This window comes from Acomys minous (genome assembly GCF_964271855.1).
Source record: "Acomys minous genome assembly, chromosome: 10".
Classification (NCBI taxonomy): Eukaryota; Metazoa; Chordata; class Mammalia; order Rodentia; family Muridae; genus Acomys; species Acomys minous.
Window position 1 is genome coordinate 75002847 of NC_140491.1, and position 20949 is coordinate 75023795.

A 20949-nucleotide genomic window follows, 5' to 3' on the forward strand; every position below is an offset into this window, starting at 1 on the left:
TCAAGTGTCAATTAGGGTTTCTGGGGGGGTTTTCCCCCCAAGACAGGGTTTCCCTGTGTAGCCTTGGCTGTCCTGGACTCACTTTGTAGACCAGGCTGGTCTCAAACTCACAACAAGCCACCTGCCTCTGTCTCTCGAGTGCTGGGATTAAAGGCATGTGCCACCAGGCCCAGCCTTCAATTGGTATTTTTAAAGAGAGAATAACCACCATCCAACATCTCCCCACATACAACTATCCCTCAAAAACCACAAAAATTCCATTACAATCCAAAATATTTCAATTTATTGCCTAAGTGAAAAGTAAAAGATGATCCCCAAAACAGAGCAGAATAGGTCTAATTCTCAGTTCTACTTCTATTGTTCTTTGAAGAACCTTGGACAGCTAGCCATTTCTACACCTGAGTGTGATCATTTATTAAACAGAAATACTTTTTGTGACTTCATGGTGAAGTTTATGCCTTAGAGATGCAATATACATGAAGCAGGTAGCACAGCACCCAAACATAGTAACAACATCCCTTAGAGGCCATGAGAGTTGCATTACTATCTTGAACAGAAAATTTTAAATATCCAAAATATTAAGAAACCTGCAGAGCCTGGAGTGGTGGATCATGCCTGTAATCCCAGAACTCAAGGAGGCAGAGGCAGATGGATCTCTGTGAGTTCAAGGCCAGCCTGGTTTACAAAGTGAGTCCAGGACAACCAGAACACATAGAAAATCCTGTCTCAAACAAACAACAAAAAAGTTGGGCATTCATGGCTGATGTCTTTAAGCTCAGCACTTAGGAAGCAGAGGAAGGTGGATGGATCTCTGAGAGTTCAAAGCCAGTCTGGTCTACAAAGTGAGTCCAGGACACCCAAGGCTATCACAGAGAAACCCTGTCTCGAAAAACTGAAAAAAAAAGAAACAAACCTGGGCATCTTATGTGCATAGTATATCAGATAATACTGAGGTGAAAAAAAACTCTAACAGCCTCTGATTGTTTCCTAAATCTAGGCTGCTTTGTAACCATTTCCTCCAAGATTGCAAGACTTCATCCTTCAGGAAAAGCAAACAACTCAAAATAGCCTCATCAAGTCCCTGAAACTGACTACATTCACTAGGCCCCTCCCTGCCAAATGAAGCAATAAAAGCTCTCAAACAAGAAGTTGGGCGGCAAAGAAGACTCTCAGAGAAGCTGAGCTATAAAGACTCCTGAGACAAGAGCTGCCTAAAAAAAGAGAACCCAGCTGAGCTACCTAGACATGTGGTTTACACCAAAGTTAGAAAGGACACTCTCCACCTTGTTATCTGCAGACTGCAATGTGTATAACTTTTGTGAGCTGTCACCTGTGCTGGGGTGGACTTTGATGATGCAGCTGTGAGTCATTTCTGCTCCTGTAAGTAACCCCTCACCCAATAAACCTTATATAGTTTCACCAAGCTATACTTTAGTAGTATCTGTACTTTGGTCTGTTTTGGGCTGCCTAGCAGGATTAGTAGAAGTGTATACTGTGACCCCCCAGGAAGTTTTGTCACACAACAAAGGCACTTTACAATGTTTTTTAATCCTTTTAACGATCCACATGTAAGCACAAGGTACACACAAGGTACCTTACAAAGCATTAGAACATTTATCTCTACAATGAAAAATATTTGCATGGATGTTTATTCTGTGTATTTCCACCAAAAATATCTGCACATTTTAGCCTACTATAATGAGATTATATTTTAATATATATAAAATATATAATCCATGTAATCTTAATCTTGCTCTCCCATATATAAAACAGCAATGACAAACACTGTTAAAGTTTTGAAAAGAAAAGAAAAAAACAACAACCTTTAAAAATAGTAGAATGGGATGGAGAGATGGCTCAGAGGTTAAGAGCACTGTCAGGTCTTCCAAAGGTCCTGAGTTCAATTCCCAGCAACCACATGGTAGCTCTCAACCATCTATAATGTGATGTGGTGCCCTCTTCTGACCTGTAGGTGTGCACGCAGACAGAGCACTGTATACATAATAAATAAATACTTTTTTAAAAAAAATAGTAGAAATAAGACAGCTGTGGTGGTACATACCATTCACTTGGCTGCAAAAGAAGAAGAATCTCTGCGGAGTCTGCTCAGCCAGCCTCGTCTGCATAGTGAATTCCAGACTAGCCAGTGCAACATGGTGCAACCCAGTCTCAAAATAATTTATTAAAATATACTAGAAATAAGCTATACAAATTTATTTTTAAAAATAGTATAGCAGCCAGGTGTGGTGGTACATGCCTGTAATCCCATCACTTGGGAGGCAGAGAGGCAGGTGGATTGCTGTGAGTTCAAAGCCAGCCTGGTCTACAAAGTGAGTCCAGGACAGCTAAGACTACACAGAGAAACCCTGTCTCAAAAAACCAAAAAAAAAAGGAAAAAAAAGTGTAACAGTGACAGTAAAAATATAAATGACAACTTAGCTTTGCAGGGTTTTGTTTTGTTTTCTGTTTGCTTGTCTGTTTGTTTTATTGTTTTTCAAGACAGGGTTTCTCTGTGTAGACCTGGCTGTCCTAGAACTCACTCTGTAGACCAGGCTGGCCTTGAACTCACAAAAATCTACCTGACTCTGTCTCCTAAGTGCTGTGATTATGCATGCACCATCACGCCTGGTTGCAGGTTTTGGCTTGGTTTGGTTTTTCAAGACAGGGTCTCTCTGTGTAGCCTCGGCTGTCCTGGACTCACTTTGTAGAACAGGCTGGCCTCGCACTCACAGTGATCCACCTGCCTCTGCCTCCCGAGTGCTGGAATTAAAGGTATGCACCACCACAACCGGCACTGCAGATTTTAAAATACACAAGTGTGGAAAAGTCACTGATCCACAATTCATTTATGATTTTGGCTTCCAGTTTAAAGAAAAATTAACGCCAGGCTGAAAAGATGGTTCAGTGGTTAAGAACATGCATTGTTCCTGCAGAGGACCTGAGTTCAATTTTCAGCACCCACAATCAGGCAGCTTACCACTGCTTATAACTCCGGCTCCAGGGAATGCCCCTAATCTTAGGCACTTGCACCTATACTGACAGACACACATGTACATGTAAATAAATAAGATAATAAGATAAGTAAGATTAATAAGATAATGTATATAATGGACATAAAACTCCTGAAGCTACATTGTCAACCTTCAGGCGAAAGGAAGGGAGGAGGGAAAGGAGGAGGGAGCGAGGGGAGGGAAGGGAGGGAGGGAGGGGGAGAGAGGGGAGACAGGGAGAGAAAGAGAGAGTCATTTATTTGCAATAGGTCAAGGAACGTTCTACAGACATGGTAATTCATGGACCAGTCTGACATAGAGACCATGTGGAGCCTGAAGGATGCCATAGCTCAGCATTCATTTTGTTGTTGTTGTTGTTGTTGTTGTTTTGGTTTGGTTTGGTTTTTCAAGACAGGGTTTCTTTGTGTAGCCTTGGCTGTTCTGGACTCACTTTGTAGACCAGGCTGGCCTCAAACTCTCAGAGATCCACCTGCCTCTGCCTCCCAAGACTGGATTAAAGGCCACCACCGCCTGGGAGCATTGAATCTTCTGTGTAATACAAGAAGGTAGTAACCCTCACCTTGCACATCCCCAACTACAAGGTATTTCCCTTCTGTGGAGTGTTCCTGAAGGAGCTCTGTGAGGTACCTGATGGTGCCTCTGGCCTCCTGAAGCTCTGCCCACAGTACAGTTCCCAAGGAGAAGCCCCTAAGAGGCTGGCTCACATATATACACATAATTATTTAAAATAAATCTTAAAAGCCTATACCATCTGTCAAATACAAGGATAGTATTAAAATGTCTAAAATCATCTGAAAAACTACTGTTTTCCAGCTATATATATCTGTGTAAGGTAAATTTTTCATCTTCACCTACGTCAACCAAAACATACAACAACTAAATGCAGTTAGTTGGTCTTCTATTAAGCTACACTAAATTAAAATTAAAGCAACAACTACTTTTCTCACCCAATTTTCTTCTATCTTGAAAAATAATTATTTTTCATTAACATATCATCTGAGCTAACATATACTATATTGTCTCTGGCATTTTTAAAAATGGTAAAACAGGGACTGGAAAGAGCTCAGCAGTTAAAAGTATTTACTACTACTAAGAATTTGGATGCCAGCATTCACATCAGGATGCTCACAACTGTCTATAACTCCAGTTCTAGGGGATTCAATAGCCTCCACAGACATATATGTGCACACATACACTCCTCAATGCACAGAAACAAACTTTTAGTTATTCATTTAATAAAATAAATACAATTTCTAGGTATCAATAAAGAATAGTACATATAAACAAGAGATCTTTGCGATCCTAAAAATTTTAAGAGTATAAAAAGGTCCTCAGTTGGTTTAAAAAAAAAAAAAAGCTTGAATCCAGACATGGTGACATGAGAGGTTGAAGGCCAGCTTGGTCTACATAGCAAGTTCCAGGATAGTTACACAGTAAGACTCTGTCTTTAAAAAAAGAAAATAAAAATAAAGACAAAGCTTGATAACTGCTGATATAAATTAAATATTTGCATACCAGGTTCTACATCCATTTCTCCTGTGAAATAGTCACAGCTAGTGTGAAAAAATGTGTGTGTGTGTGTGCGCACGTGTGTATGAAATATAAAACAAATATATTTTATAAGTGTATAAATATAAGTACATTTAAATATACAAATATAAATTTATATAAATATATTTTATGTAAATATAACTAAAATATAATTTTATAAATATATAAGTAATATTTTATATAAAAATATATTTATTTAAAATATATATATTCAAAAGAAATGGGTATGTCATCCAGGTGGTGGTGCATGCCTTTAATCCCAGCACTTTGGAGGCAGAGGCAGGCAGATATCTGAGTTTGAGGCCTCATATCAGCAAAGGCTACACAGAGACACCCTATATTGGAGGAAGAAAAAAGCAAAGGAAGGAAGGAGTCAACAACATACAATTTGGGAGCAAGTGATAAAGATTTTCGACCCATTTTGCATGCAGTAAGCAGTGTCCTCCTCCAATCAACCAACAACTCAGATTTTCAGTGAAGGGCTTTGTCAAAAAAACTTTCTCATCGATTCCCATTTCATAAAGAATAATCACTTAGCCATATGACCTGTTCTAAGTAATCAAGAAAAACAGTACAAAAGACCAGACAGCACTTACTGAGCTCTGAACAAATGCCTGCCTGGCACTGTGCTATACAGTACATTATCTCTTAATTCTCAGGACCCCACAAAGGAGCACAGAACAGGAAACAGATTTACTTAACAAAGGCCACAGTTAATAGCAATGGAATCGGGACTTAAAATCAAATCTGTGGCTCCAAAGTCCAGGGCTCTCTCTACTTTGCCATTTACCCACACAATACTGAACTTCTAGAGACCAGACCTTCACTTACTCTCTATGTCCTTGGGCAAGCCACTTCTCTGAGCCAGCTGTCTCATCAATGAGATGAGAAGGTTAGTATAGTTGATCTCCAAAGTCTCCTCCATGGCTAATATACTTAAATTATGATTCATCACCTCAACCCTACAGTTATAAAATAAAAAGGCCTTTGGTATATCTTTCTGAACTAAATAAAAGAAATTATACAGATAATCATAATAAAGGAGTAGAATTAATAAGCTAGTATATAGTTTTTCATGTTTTATCACTAAGCATCATTATAAAAAAAGATTAGCACTGAGTACACACTTTTCATTCATTCCAGACAACCAATATTTCTTCTTTTACTTGGGTGTCTTGCCGGGTGGTGGTGGTGCACGCCTTTAATCTCAGCACTCAGGAGGCAAAGGCAGGTGGATCGCTGTGAGTTCGAGGCCAGCCTGGTCTACAAAGCGAGTCCAGGACAGCCAAGGCTACACAGAGAGACCCTATCTCAAAAAACCAAAAAAAAAAAAAAAAAAAGATTGGGTTTCTTTGATACAGGAGCAATGAGACAGCAGTTAAAAGCACCAGCTGTTCTTGCAGAGGACCAGGGTTCAATTCCCAGCACCTATATGACAACTGAAAACTGTAACTCCAGTTCCAGGGGACTCCACACTCTCTTCAGGCCTCCACACACAGGTGTGGTATACATAAATACATGCAGACAAAACACAAAATTAAAAAAATTATCTCAAGAAAAAAAAGGGGGGGGTTGACAGCTGACCTCTCTAAGTGTGGTAAGCACTAACTAAAAGTGCTTGGTCTAAGGGGCAAATGCCTCATCACCTTGTTTAATACCACGTATTATTTGAAGTAAATGTACAATTATCAGTGTAGACAAGGAGACATTTACCAAGCATTTCTGAGAAAAGGAAGGTAAGCTGCAAGAAACTAAAACTGTCACATGACACTTCAACACACACCAAAGAAAGAGAGAGGCAGAGAAGGGAGAGAGGAGGGAGGGAACACTGCACAGGTGAAATTTTACTAGCTTATATATACAATGTTGTCTAAGCTACCAAAATTTAGGTTTCTCGCTCTAACAGCTGCACTCTTAACACTATCATGTGCCAGATGCTGAGAAGAGATCTTTAACCCTACTTTACAGAATTGTAAGATATGATACTCACTTTAAAAGATGAGAGCTAGGGGGAAATTTTTTAAAAATAAAGGGAGTAGGGTGTGGTGGTGTACGCCTTTAATCCCTGAATTTAGGAGGCATAGACAGGCAGATCTCTGAGTTTAAGGCCACCCTGATCTACAGAGTAAATTCTAGGACAGCCAGGACTACAGAGAAATCCTGTCTTGGGGGAGAGAAAAAAAGATGAAAAGCTGGGCATAGCAACTGACATCTGTAATCCCAGAATTACAGTAGATGAGGCAAGAAGATCACCACTCATCTGAGACCAATCTCAACCCTGTCTCAAAAATCCAATCTAGATTTGGCATGGTGGTTTACACTTTTAATCCCAACACTCAGAGGCATAGGCAGGTGGATCTCTCTGAGTTCAAGACTAGCATGACCTACATAGCAAGCTATATACCAACCAGGGATACAATGTGAGACACTGTCTAAAAAACAAATCCCACTTAAATAAACAAGGAAATAGAGCAACAAAAAGAATGATGGATGTCACATAGCTACTGTCAAAAAAAAAATAACAAATCTGACCAAAGTCTGTCTGTACTCTACATTTTTTCTGGTTCTAAAGAAAATGAGACTTCTTACATAAAGTTAGAAAAGTAGTGTGTAATGTTTAAGCGAAGTTAATAAGAACATTTTAACTTTTTAAATAAAAGGTCTAAAAGCATAATCCATTTGTGGCATTATCTACTGTTTGGATATTAGCAAAAGACACAAGGTCACCGTCAAAAATCTATACTACTTTGGATAACTATCAATATACTTAAACACATAACATTTGCCCAGCTGTTGCTGCTGTAGCTCATATTATGCCAGCAAAACCCTTTTTTTTTTTTTTTAACTTCCATCAGAGTTAAAGAGGTAGCTCTGTGGTTAAGAGCACTTGTTGCTCTTGCAGGGAATCCCAATTCAATTCCACACACAGGATGGTTCTCCTAACCATCCATAACTCCAATTCCAGGGAATCCACCTCCCTCTTCTAACCTCTGAAGGCCCCAAGCATGTACATGGTACACATATAAGCATAGATCTGCAGGCAAATACTCGCACACATAAAATCAAGCCTTCTATCCAAAGGACTCAGGAAGCTCTTATATCCTTTTTCACCCTAAACCCTGCACACTGAAACATACTGCATAGATGCCTATTTCTGAAAGAAAAGGTGATCTATTTTACAGGGTGATTTACCAAAGAGTTTTAGAATAACAGGTGAAAATAAGCTATGAAAAGTTCTTTCAAAGGGTGACAAATTAGCTCAGTGGTTAAGAGCACTTGCTGCTCTTGCAGAGGACCAGAGTTCGGTTCCTAGAACCCACCTTCGGCAGCTCACAACTCCAGCTCCAAGAGACCCAACACTCTCACCTGGCCGCCAGGGGAACAAGTATACAAACATAATTTTTTTTCTTTTTAAGTTCTTGCCAGACATGGTGGTGCACAACTTAAATCTCAGTATTTGGGAGGTAGAGGCAGAACATTTTCTTATTTCAAGGCCCATTTGGTCTACAAAGAGAGGGTGGGCAGGAAGAGATCTTTCAAATTTTAAAAGTAGGAGAATTCCTAAAACAGACATACAAAACAAGACTAGAAATATTATGTAAAATTTCTTCCAATAGGGGGCTGGAGAGATGGCTCAGAGGTTAAGAGCACTGATTGCTCTTCCAGAGGTCCTGAGTTCAATTCCCAGCAACCACATGGTGGCTCACAGCCATCTATGATGTAACCTGATGCCCTCTTCTGTCCTGAGGTGTACATGTAGACCACTGTATAAATAATCAATAAATCTTTTAAAAAAAAAAATTCTTCCAATAGCCGGGTGTGGTGGTGCACGCCTTTGATCCCAGCACTGAAGGATGCAGAAGTGAGTTCGAGGCCAGCCTGGTCTACAAAGTGAATACAGGACAGCCAAGGCTACACAGAGAACCCGTCTCAAAAAACAAAAAAAAGAAAAAGAAATCCTTAAAGCGCAATTTAGGGGCTTGGGATATCAATGGTACAGTACTGCTTATCTTGTACAAGTCCCCAGGTTTAATCCTGAGAAGTCACGCACACAAGCACAAGTGCAGGTGGCTGTGAAGGCAACAATACAGTACTGGATGCCCGGAAGCTAGAGTTTCAGGCTAGAATGAAAAGCAGCTAACACTCTTAACTTCTAGTTCTCTCTCCTGCCCAAGGACTGCTTTTTAAAAAAAACTGTTTCTGTTCTTCATAAGAACAAACTAACTACAACTCTTTGAGGGCTGAGGGAGGCTCAGATGGTAAAGCACCTACCTTCCAACCCCAGAACTCCCAGGGAAAATGCCAGGCATGCTGTCACTTGCTTGTCCATCTGAGCACTATAGAGAAAGAGATAGGCAGATCCCTAAGGCCAGCCAGTCTTGTCTAGTTGGTGAGTTCCAGGCCAGTAAGAAACCATTTCAGAGGAAGTGGACAGATCTCCTGAGGATACTGCTATCTGAGGCTGTCTGTCCTCTAGCCTAACCATATATAAGTAAATATCTTAAAGTGGGAAGGAAGTTCCAATGCCATTAAGTCTACTATAAGAAATCAGTTTATAAAATTAAATGTATAAAAGATTAACTAAAAATAAATGGGGGCGATGGAGAATTTCTACAAACAAGCCTCAGAAGCTACACTATAATTTCTTATTTTTATATTAATGGCTACTAAGAGTTCCGACAGATGTTTCTCTTTTTTTCCCTCTTGATCCGAGGGGTTCATAAGGCAGACACACCATTTTAAGATATTACCCCATACAAGATGACGCCTCCAGTTTTTGCTTTTTGCCTTCTCACTCCCAGATTTAGTAAAGAGACCCAACTTTTTGAGGCAAATCCATATGGATCTGAACCCGCGAATTAAAATAATCAGAAGTTACTGGAGCTTTAGTTTTCTCCTCTGGGAAACAATAACCATTTGGGAAGAGTAAAAATTGAGATATGCATTGACCTAAACATGCTATGCAGACCAAGTTGACCTTGAACTCTGGGATTCACCTGCCTCTGCCTCTCATGAATAGAATTACAAGCATATGCCATCACACCCAGTTTTTTCTTACCTTTTTAAAAATTCTAATGGTTTTAATTGCTTAGTTTAACCTCAAAATGATAGAAATGTTTTCAAACTATGTAACATAAAGTTTACTTGGCTTTGTGAATCTACTAAATATGTGTTAATTTCTAAAACAAAAACAAAAATAGAGAAAAATAAAAGACTTTTCAGGAAAAAAGTATTGCTATTCAACATTTTTGGTGCTAGTGATGTGAGCGTTAGGGGATTTTCTGGTCCAAATTTCTTTCTAACTTTTTTTTTTCCTTTTTTAAAGCAAAGGAAATAGATTTATTTTTTTTTCAAAGTGTGTAAGAACTTCTGAAAGTAGGAAATGGTTCAAGGGAAGAATACTCCTGGGTACTCTTCCATATTTTTAAGCTAGAAGCTTCAGGGAGGTAAGCCCAGAGCACACTTAACAGAAGGCCAACAAATGCATTGCTTTTGTCGGCCACACCTGTAATCCTAGCACTAGGAAGAGAGGCCTCAGGAGAACCATAAATTAGAGGCCAGCCTGGGCTACATAAAGTAAAACCCTGGGGAAGAAGAAAAGAGTGGGGAAAAGAGCAAATAAAGGACAAATCTACCATGTTGCCCCTATTCTGCCACTAGCTTGTTATTTGACTTTGGAATAGTGTCTTAACCTCTCTGGAACAAAGAGGGCTTTAAATGTTCTTTAAAAAAAAAAATGCTTAGGAAAGAAATGAATCATGCAGTAAGACCAAGGTCACCCTGTTAAAGCAAGTGTTCCACTAATAAGCTCAATGATGCCTTCTTCCTACTACTTAAAAATGCATTAACTAAAAGGCATCATTAAGTAGCCTATATATAAAAAGTGTATATATTAACCAATATTATTTTGCAAAAAAAATCCCTCATTCATATAAGCATTTCCTGCTACAAAGCTTTTCAGTGAGCTTATTCCATTCTTTTAAGAACATTTAAAATAAGAATCTTATTCTGTTCTTAAATGCGCTAACATTTAACAGAAGATAAATCCTGATATCTTCTGCTATGTTTTAAGTATAGGTTGTTCTAGAAATGTTTTGGCAACTAACACCATAACTACCACTAATTAGGTTAGCTAGCCTAAGCTCTCCCAGTGTGATTCTATGTCCTAAGGGATCTTAAAAGGGTAGCTGGCTCAGCACATAAAAGCATTGCCACCAAGCCTGAAGACCTGAGGTTCCTGAGTTCCATTCCCCAGACCCACACAGTAGAAACAAAGAATAGATTGTGTCCTCTGACTCCACATGCACATCATGGTTAAGGGTACCTATACACATGCACACATATGAATAAGGGTAATTTTTAATTATTTTTTTAGCTTAAAAGGAGTATAATCTATTATTCAATCCTTTATTTATTACGTTTACAGTGCTCTGCCTGCATGTATGCCTACAGGCCAGAAGAGGTCACCAGATCTCATTATAGAAGGTTGTGAAGCCACCATGCAGTTCCTGGGAATTGAACTCAAGACCTTTGGAAGAGCAAGCAGTGCTCTTAACCTCTGAGCCATCTCTCCAGCCCTCATTCAAACCTTTTAATTCAACTAAGTAGCACCTTCATCTTGACAAAGTGTCAAGGACTCAACATCTGAGTTCAAAAGGTAAGACAGACACTATTGAGCTATCTTTAGCCAGTGAAGCAGCAGTCAAGGAGAGCTCAGAGTTGTAGCCAGCCACTGAAAATATATTAAGTTTTTATAGTTTGGAGCAACTTAGTGAAACAAGTTGAACCATTGACCACTCAGGTTATTTATTTAGCACAAGACTTCAAAATCAATTAACTAGACTTGTAGCCTATCAATACATTTAGAAAAGATTGGGCAAAAGTTGAGAATTTGGTCTGAGAAAAATTCAGTTTCAGATGTCAATAAAGCAAGCAAGTGAGCTGGGCAGTGGTGACACAAGTCTATAGTCCCAGCACTTGGGTGGCAGAGGCAGAGGTATATCTCTGAGTCTGAGGCACACAACAGCCAGGGAAATGAAGAGAAATCCTGTCTTGGAGGAAAAAAGAAGATCAAAAGTGGAAAATATCACACTAGCAGTGGGGTATAGAAACCCAGAGTTCCAAACTAAAGGAAAGTTGGGCATTTAAAACCATGAGATCAGAGGCTAGAGAGAGGTTCAATAAAAGCACTTATTGGCTGCTCTTCCAAAGGACCCTGGTTCAGTTCCAAAGACTCTTCTGACCCCTGCAGGCTCCTCTACACACAAAGTTCTAATATATACACTTAGAAGACACACACATAATTTTTAAAATATTTTTAAAAAGAGAAATCAGATGTGAGCACCAAAAGAATGGGGGAGGGGAGCAGAGATTCCCCCAACAGGAAAAGGTAGGAGTAAGGAATCAGGATGGAGGAGGGTCTGGGAAAAAAAAAAAAAGAGGTGGAGGAAAAAAAAAGTGGACGTATAGAATCCTAGGCTTAAGACCAAGTATTTCAGCCGGGCGTGGTGGCGCATGCCTTTAATCCCAGCACTTGGGAGGCAGAGGCAGGCGGATCGCTGTGAGTTCGAGGCCAGCCTGGTCTACAAAGTGAGTCCAGGACAGCCAAGGCTACAGAGAGACTCTGTCTCGAAAAACAAAAAAAAAAAAAAAAAGACCAAGTATTTCAAGAAGGCAGGCAAGGCATCCACCATGTCAAATGCTGCTACTGGTAAAACTTAAACTTGGGGGGCTGGAGAGACAGCTCAGCAGTTAAGAGTGGTTGCTACTCTTCCAAAGGCCCTGAGTTTGCTTCTCAGACCTTAACTTATATAATACTTAATTTTCCCTTTAAAAATAAACATTAAGCCAGAAATGGTGGCACATGCCTATAATCCCAGCACTCGGGGAGGCAGAGGCAGGCTGATCTCTTCATTTTGAGGCCAGCCTGGTCTATATACACATAGTGAGTTCCAGGACAGCCAGCTACCCAGAGAAACCCTGTGTTGAAACAAACAATAAAACATAAGCATTGTTTCTTAACATAACTTTTTTTGGATTTTTAGATTTTATGTCTGAGTGTTTTTCTACATGAACATATGTTCCATATGTATGCCCAGTGCCCTCAGAGTTTACAAAAGGGCTCACTGGATTCACCCAGAACTGGTTGTAAGCCATCATGTGGGTGCTGGGAACCAACCCTGGATCCTCCCTCCTCAGAGCACAATTGCTCTTAAACAATGAGCTTTCTCCACCATCCCAACTATTATCTTCTTTAATCTGCATTCTAGCTGTAAACTAGAGGATGTACTCCAATTTTAGCCATGAAATCTGTAACAAATATAGCTGTTTTTCAATAACTCTACATTTATCAAAAAGCAAGCAGATAAAACACCATTTTAAAGCCCTCATTATTAATACATGTGGTATCTATCTACTCATGCATGCTAACCTTGACATCAGTTTACAAAAAACTGGAAATGCACACTGAGGACTTACACTATTCTCCCTAGATGCTATTTACATAAAAATTACAACATCTCTCACTAGCTTTGCTAACTGAAAATTAGTTACCCAAAATTGTGTATTTCAAGAGTTACCCGTATCTAAATCCTCAAAAGGCTAAAGTGTGGATGGGCTAAGCTGCACAAATAAGTCAGTGCAAGGATTGATGAGCTTCAAAATCCTCCCAACCACAGACACATCTTCAAAAGAACTCCCTCTAGCAGGGGAAGGTAGCTTCTCTGTAATGACAGCTTCTAGGACAGCTGAGGTAGAAGAATCCAGCTTCAAGGCCAACCTAGTCTGTAAGTAGCAAGACTCTGTCTCAAAAACTAGATGTGGTAGTTCATTCCTGTAATGCCAGCACTGAGGAGGCTGAGGGAGGATAATTCAAGACCACCCTAAATAATCAAGGCTATAATGTCAGTTCCAGGTCAGCTGGGGCCACGGAATGAGACCTTGTCTCACCAAAAAAAGAGGGAGGGGGGAGTGGGGGGGATGGGGGGGTGTCTGGCTGTTCTTCCAAAGGTCCTGAAGTCAATTCCCAGCAACTACATAGTGGCTCATAATCATACCATCTATAATGAGATCTGGTGCCCTCTTCTGGCTTGCAGGCACATATGCAGAATACTGTATAAGTAATAAGTTTTTTTAATTAAAAATAAAAAGGGCAGGGAGATAGTTCATCAGGTAAAGACCCTTGCCTCCAGATGACCTGAGAGCCCCAGTCTCTTACATGGTAGGAAAAAAAAGACTCCCACAAATAAGTCTTCTGACCTCTGCACACCACTATAGTACAAGTACACATGTGTACACACACACACACACACACACACACACAAAATGTAATAACCTTTTTTTGAAATGACTGCCCGATCTTAACTTTCAGAAACCAACCACTTACTGTAAGGTTACAGCTTTTACGTTTTCTTTTTTTTTTCAAGACAGAGTTTCTCCATTACACAGCCCTGGCTGCGGCTGCCCTGAACTCTTTGTAGACCAGGCTGGCCTTGAACTCACAAAAACCTCCCTGCCTCTGCCCTCCTGAGTGCTGGGATTAAAGATATGCACCAACACACTTGGCTCAGCCTAACCATCTTAAAATAGATTTTTTTTTCCAGTGACACTAAGTAAACATAAGCAAACTCACAGGCTAAAGTTAAGGTCCCACTCCCCACCCCCAGAGAGAGAGCTTCTCTGTGTAGCCCTGGCTGTCCTGGAACTAGCTCTATAGACCAAATTGGAGTTGAGCTCAGAGATTCCCCTGCCTCTGTCTCCAAAGGTGTGAGTAAACACAGCCTAGCTCCACAGGCTATAGTTTTTTTTGTTTTTCAACAATTTAATTTTATTTTATGTGCATTGGTGTGAGGGTGTCAGATCCCTTGGAACTGGAGTTACAGACAGTTGTGAGCTGTCATGTGGGTGCTGGGAATTGAATCCGGATCCTTTAGAAGAGCAGACAGTTCTCTTACCCACTGAGCCTTCTCTCCAGCCCTCCACAAGCTAATAGTTTTAATGACTAATCTATCTAGGAAGGAGCTTGTCTTTACTCAACATAGTACTACTGAGTTCTAAGAAATTTTAGGTCTGGTACAAAACACGCCTTAGAGCCTAAATGCCAATGTATGCTTTCTGGATTAAACTAGGAAAGCAGGCTTAGTAATAGCATTCTAAAACAGGTAAAGGGGGGGGGGGGGCCCACAGGCAGATATGGGACTCAACAGGCTCCTTTAGGACAATAATTACTTAACATGTCAACAGTACTGGATTGGTTAAATTCGTAAACAAAATGCTGATTTGTCAAACAAGACACTGCAATGTGCAAAGCCTAGCACTTAGGAAACACAAACAGAAAATTCTGTAGGTGCGTGACAAACTACATCTTATCCATGACCCAAAGCACCTCAGTAATTACACAACTTGCTGCAGAATTCTCGTTTTTCATATGGAAATTAACCATTAAGTCACACAATACACTGTTGTGATTTTACTATTGATATAACCAACTGTACCTTTTCAAGTCATGCTAAAGTTAACTAGAAAAAACAGGTGTTTTATACAGTATTATATTGCAAGTTAAAGAGAACTTGAATACCAAATAACTAAAATTTAGAGCTTCTTCCTTCAGACAGCCATACACACGTTTTTTTTTAAAAAGTCTTCTGCAGATCAGGCATTGTGCTTCCTAAATACAATGTGCCTAAAGAATTGTAGGGTAATAATTCAAATTAGGGATGAAATAACCAGTCAGATCATTTGGTCAAGTCACTATTCAATGTAAAGACTCAGAACTAGATTAAAGTATAACAGGCTTTGGGCATAAACCACTATATCATCATTAATCTGATCTCACTTATTTGTTTCAAATGACATATAAATTTAATTTACACCCCTAAATAAAGTTTCCTAAAATCAGAATAAAAAGCTATTCACAGCTAACTTTCAAAAAGTTTTTCAATAGCTAAACTAATTTTTAAAAACCATTCTTTAAAAAAAACATAACAGTAGTAAGATAGGTAACAAGTCCCAAACATATCACATGTGACAGTAAACCAATGAAAAGATCAGCTGATACAGAAAGACTATTATCAAAGACAGGTGCTACCACAATCAAGGCAAGTTAACATCTAATAAATCAATTTGCTATTTACATGTGTACAGTGGCAGTCCAGAGTAGCATTTAGAGACTCTTTCTAGCTAAGAAACCAAGGACAACATTGAAAAGGATTTAAATTTTTACAAATAGATCTCCTTTAAGCAAACATACACTGTCAGTCAATGAAGCTGAAGCTAAAGAGACGGCTCAACAGGTAAGATCACATGCACACTGCTCCTGCAGAGGACTCAACTTCAGTTGTCGTAACTGTCAAACAACAGTTCCAGTGGATCCAATACTCTCCTCTGGCCTCTTCACAACCTACACTCAAACAGACACACATACACAAAACACATTATTTATTATTTTAAAATAAAGGTTTTTGGTTTTTTGGTTTGGTCTGGTTTGGTTTGTTTTTTAAAGAAAAAGCTCTGAAGCTGGCCATGGTGGTGCACACATTTGATCCTAGAACTGAGGAAGCAGAGACAGGTGGATCTCTGAGTTCGAGGCCAGCCTGGTCTACAGAACAAGTTCCTGGACATGCAGGGCTACACAGAGAAAGGCTGTTTTAAAAAATAAAAACCTCAATAAATCAAAATAAGGAAGCTTCACAGCACTTACAGAAGCAATAGCTCTACTTTTGTGTTCAAAACATAAATTTCTGCAAAATACTTATGTATTGTTCCCGATTTAAGACTTTAATTAATGGAGCTAGGAAAGTGCTGCTTCTAAAGATCATGTTTAGAAATAATCTTGGGCTTATGCTAAAATTCAATGCCTGACCAAGCTTCAGCTACAATAGAATTCAAATAAACAGTATATTCAATAACTGAGGTAATGGAGGAGAGGAACAGTAGAGCAACAATGACAAAAATGAGTTAAAAGACATGCACAAATTCTCACCTCTAAGTGCCTCACAAACTTATCTAGTAGCAAAATCTTTTTTTTTTAAGAGACAGGGTAGCTATCCTGGAACTCACTATGTAAATCAAGCTAGTCTCTAACTCACAGACATGTGCCTCCCAAACTATGACATTATGCCTTGCTAATGGCAAATTCTTAGATAACAATTAATATTTGACCAACCTAAAAACCACAAGGGTAAAAGAAATAAAGGAGCCACCTGCTGGTGGCGCATGCCTTTAATCCCAGGGAGGTAGAGACAAACAATTTTCTGTGAGTTCAAGCCCAGCCTCGTCTACAGAGAGTTCCAGGGCAGCCAGGGCTATACAGAGAAACTCTGTCTCTGAAGAAAGGGAGGGAGAACCTATCTCCTTATTAACAAAAGTTTGGTCTTCCAAAAGTCTTAAACTTGTGACACATCCCAACACTCAGGAGGCACAGGCAGGACGGATCTCTATGAGATGGAGGCCAGCTAGGTCTATGTATTGGGTTCCAGGACAGTTAGAACTACACAATGAAATCTTTAAATCTTAAAAAAAAAAAAAAAAAGACAAACTTGCTTTCTATAAACACCTCAACACTCTTGGGAGGTAGATAAGGAGTCAGGTTTCTGGAAGAGAAACAAGTACAAAAGGATTAAGTGTCTTGTCCAGCAAGTCATCAGTGAACATAAAACCAGAATTCAATTATTTAGTCTGCCAAGACAAAATAACCTACCTTTCTTTAAAGTACCTACATACTATCACAAGATGTAGAATTTCACCCAATTTCATCACACCACCATAAAATTTTAAATAAGAAAATATTACTTATCCAAAAACAGTAAAATGAACAGGAGGGATTTTAAAACAGGTGACAGGTGTGCTGGCTCATGTCTGTAACCCAGAAGGCAGGAGGGTGTTTCTTGTGTTTGAGGATAACCTGAGTGACACAGGGATTTCTAGGCTACTCTGGGTTACAGAGTTAGTCTCTATATCTAAAAAAAGGGAGTGGGACTAAAGAAAGCAGCAGTGACCATATTAGAATTTTCATAGGTTACTCTAGTCATCTCATATTCCTACTACTCAAATTCCCTGCCAGGGAGCAATGGAAGAGCAGATATGCTCACTATAATTATATTCTGTACATACATTAAATCTCAACGGCATACAAAAAAAAAAAAAATCAAAGGCACATGAAAATGTTTCCCTCCAAAAACAAATTCACTTAGCAATGCTTTCTGAACATTACTCCCTATGTTAAACACTTCAAATCTGGATATTAAAAATCATTAGCTTAGCAGGGTGTGGTGGCACACACCACCTTTAATCCTAGCACTTGGTAGGCAGAGGCAGGCGATCTCTGTGAGTTCAAATCCTGGTCTACAAATTGGAGTCCAGGACAGCCAGGACTGTTACTCAGAGAAACTCTGTCTTTAAAAAAATAAAAATAAATCATTAACATTTTATTTTTAGATATTTATAGTTAGACGCGAACTACTTAAACGTTGATGTTCTGTTCCTCCCTTGCCATGTTTAGACAAGATTCTCTACCTAAACTTGTTATTTGAAAGTTTAATGCCAGCTGGGCGTGGTTGCGAATGCCTGTAATCCCAGCACTCAGGGGGCAGAAACAGGAGGATCTCTGTGAGTTGGAGGCCAGCCTGGTCTACAAAGAGTCCAGGACAACCAGGGCTACACAGAGGACCCATCTTGAAGAGAAAAAAAGAAAAGAAAAGAAAAGGAAAAAAAAAAGAAGACATATAATGCCTACATGAAGATACTTCCCAACTGACAAAAGAAATCACCCCAGGAAGTATGCAGAACAGCCCTTTTCTTTGAAATCACAACACCATACTGCATACCATAAAGTTCATTGAGTAGCAATGCAAGGTACTTCTGTAACAAGATACAATTTACTTTTTACTGAAATCTGACAAAACAGAAATCTCAACTGTCAAAAGGGAATTCATTTTCCAGGATTCTAAGAAAAAGCTTACTATAAAAGTCTCAGGGCCGTTTGTTTAATTCTTCCAAATCTCTTTCCCCTCCCCACCCCATCCACCCAAAGAAAAAAAAATTATACACAAACTACAGAACTAAAGAAGACAATTATCTGTGCCCAGACTCCTAAAGGTTAGTTCCCATGTGTCTGGAAAGCTGATGGTCTTAAGTCCACCCAACTCCAGAGGTGTCTTTCCTTATTTAAAGCTAACATTACATATGAATCAAAACAAACCAAAATACCAAAGAATCAAAAGCCTCCAACTAAAGTTTATTTGAATTACTTGGGAAAAAAGGCTGACAACCCAGTGTCAGTTATTAACATTTTAAAGGTTAAAATCCAAAGGCTCCATTTCTGCCACTTTTAGAAGCTTATATTACTTTTGTCAGCCTGTAGCTGGGACTCATGTATTACATCATCCAGTGCCTGAGTACGGTCCCATTACCCAGGAAGCTTCTGTGTATCTGAGACACTGCACAAGAAATAAGGTATCCCTTCCTCTCTCAGAACTCTTGATGCTACTGGCCTCTGGAATCTGCTCTCTTGCAGCTTCACAAAGACATCTGCTATGCAGCCACTGCAATTCTATTTCCTTTATCTTTTGGGTGTGTTCCTCTTGGTGGCATACAGCTGTCTGTCTACTAATCAGTCAACAAAGCTAAATGAATACACACCAATGCCTCCCAACTTGAAAGTGGACATTCAGCTCTTCCTTACTCCTTCCCACTTACTTGTTGTGGACCTAAAAGTCAGGTTTTATCATCTCTTTTAAAAGAGTAAGCTTTAAGATAAGGTACACAGCTGCATGTCCTCTATTTTCTGTTATGTCAGACTAGGAGCCACATCCTCTGTCCACTGTCCCAAATTTCTAGTTCTAATAATCCTCTCCCATTCTACTTCTCCACTCTACTCTCTTATTATCTCTCAGTGACCTAATAATTTTGGACCCTTAATGTCTTTTGTTTGTTTGGCTAGTTTTGGTTTTTTAAGACAGGGTTTCTCTGTGTGGCCCTGGCTATCCTGGACTCACTCCGTGGTCCTGCCTGCCCCTCCCTCTCGAGTGCGGGGATAAAGGTTTGGCCACCATTGCCTGGCCCTTTGATGTCTTAAAACTGTAAATACTCCCATCTTTCCTCACGCTTCCACACCTTGAATCGTCCAAACTCTTAGGTATCTACTTCTGAACCCTTCTCCATCAGTCATTTCCTGCTTTAAACATGGGCATCCTATTTACCTCACCACACCAACCTCATACAACCGCCCCCTTCTAGTCACAGACATCATCCATACATACCTACCATGGCCTTTCCTTCAGTGTAGATACTATACTTTCCTTTACATTCTCTATTACAAAATACCCTTTCTTCCCTATCGCCTCCCTGTCCCCTGACTACTCCCTTCCCTTCTGCCTCTACTTGGTCCTCCAGACCTCCTCAACCGAATCCCACCTTCTAGTGATTTCCCTTCAAACGCACCCTCCTTCCTCCTCCTCCTCCTCCTCCCCAACTTCTCTCCACACCTCCTGCCCTGAGAACACTTCTTTCCATATTTCCCTACCCCTCACCTACCACTCGCATACACATTCTCCCTCTCCTTCCCTCTGTCCACCACCTCACTCTACATCCTGCCACACATTCCTGTCCCTTTCCAGAGTGCTCCCAGCCTCAAGGTTCCCTCATCTGCTGTTGCCTGCTAGTATTTCTCACACAAACACAATCCATTTCAGTTATTTCTGCTGCCCTGTTACAGCTCCACACACCTCCTGCCTTGACACCTCCTCTCTCCACCCAACCACCTAACCTCCTTGTCCCCATTTCTCTCTGAAACCCCTCAAACTCAGGCCCTTTGTCAATCACTGCTCCTCCCATTAACCCTATCCTCATCTCCCTGAATACAGGACAAATACCAGACTTTCTCCCTTGGTCTGTCAACCCCTTCCTGTTTCCCTCCATACCTCCTGGCCAGACAACTATTCAGGGGGCCCCTGCCGTCCTGGACACAGACACCTCCTACCTGAACACCCTTAATTTCACCCGCCACCATTTAAGAGAACCCCTCCCCAGACACTCCTTCCCTCCCTCTTTGGGGCTCAGCCTGCCGGCCACACTCCCTGCTACAGACCCCTCCTCCGCCATTTCCCTTCAGTCGTCCGGTGGCCTTCCACTGCCTGCCCCAATCCCTGCCCCTCACACACAGCGCTAACCGGGGCATCTGCTCCTTCCATTTCTGCCTAGAGGTGCCCATCTTCTCCCTCCCTCCACCATCCCACTTGCCTCTGCCCGCCCCAAATCCCCCTAGACAACCGTCCGAACCCCGAAACGGAACGTCCTCCTTCCCTTTCGAACCCGACCTAGGCCCCCGTGGGTTCCCCCAGGCCTGCCCTTGAGGCCCTGGTCACCGTGGGGCCAGGTCCCTCCATGCTCC

General features: G+C 40.5%; 1 long non-coding RNA gene across 1 annotated transcript in view; it reads right to left on the reverse strand.

Moving 5' to 3' along the window:
• LOC311606992 overlaps positions 1-20717 on the reverse strand; it is a 43417-nt gene extending 22700 nt beyond the window's left edge. The window contains exons 1-2 of the long non-coding RNA XR_014782491.1: positions 17103-20717; positions 15811-15960 (exon numbers count right to left, since the gene is read on the reverse strand). This is a non-coding gene — a long non-coding RNA (uncharacterized lncRNA). The remainder of the gene's footprint in view (positions 1-15810; positions 15961-17102) is intronic.
• Positions 20718-20949: the final 232 nt, after the last annotated feature.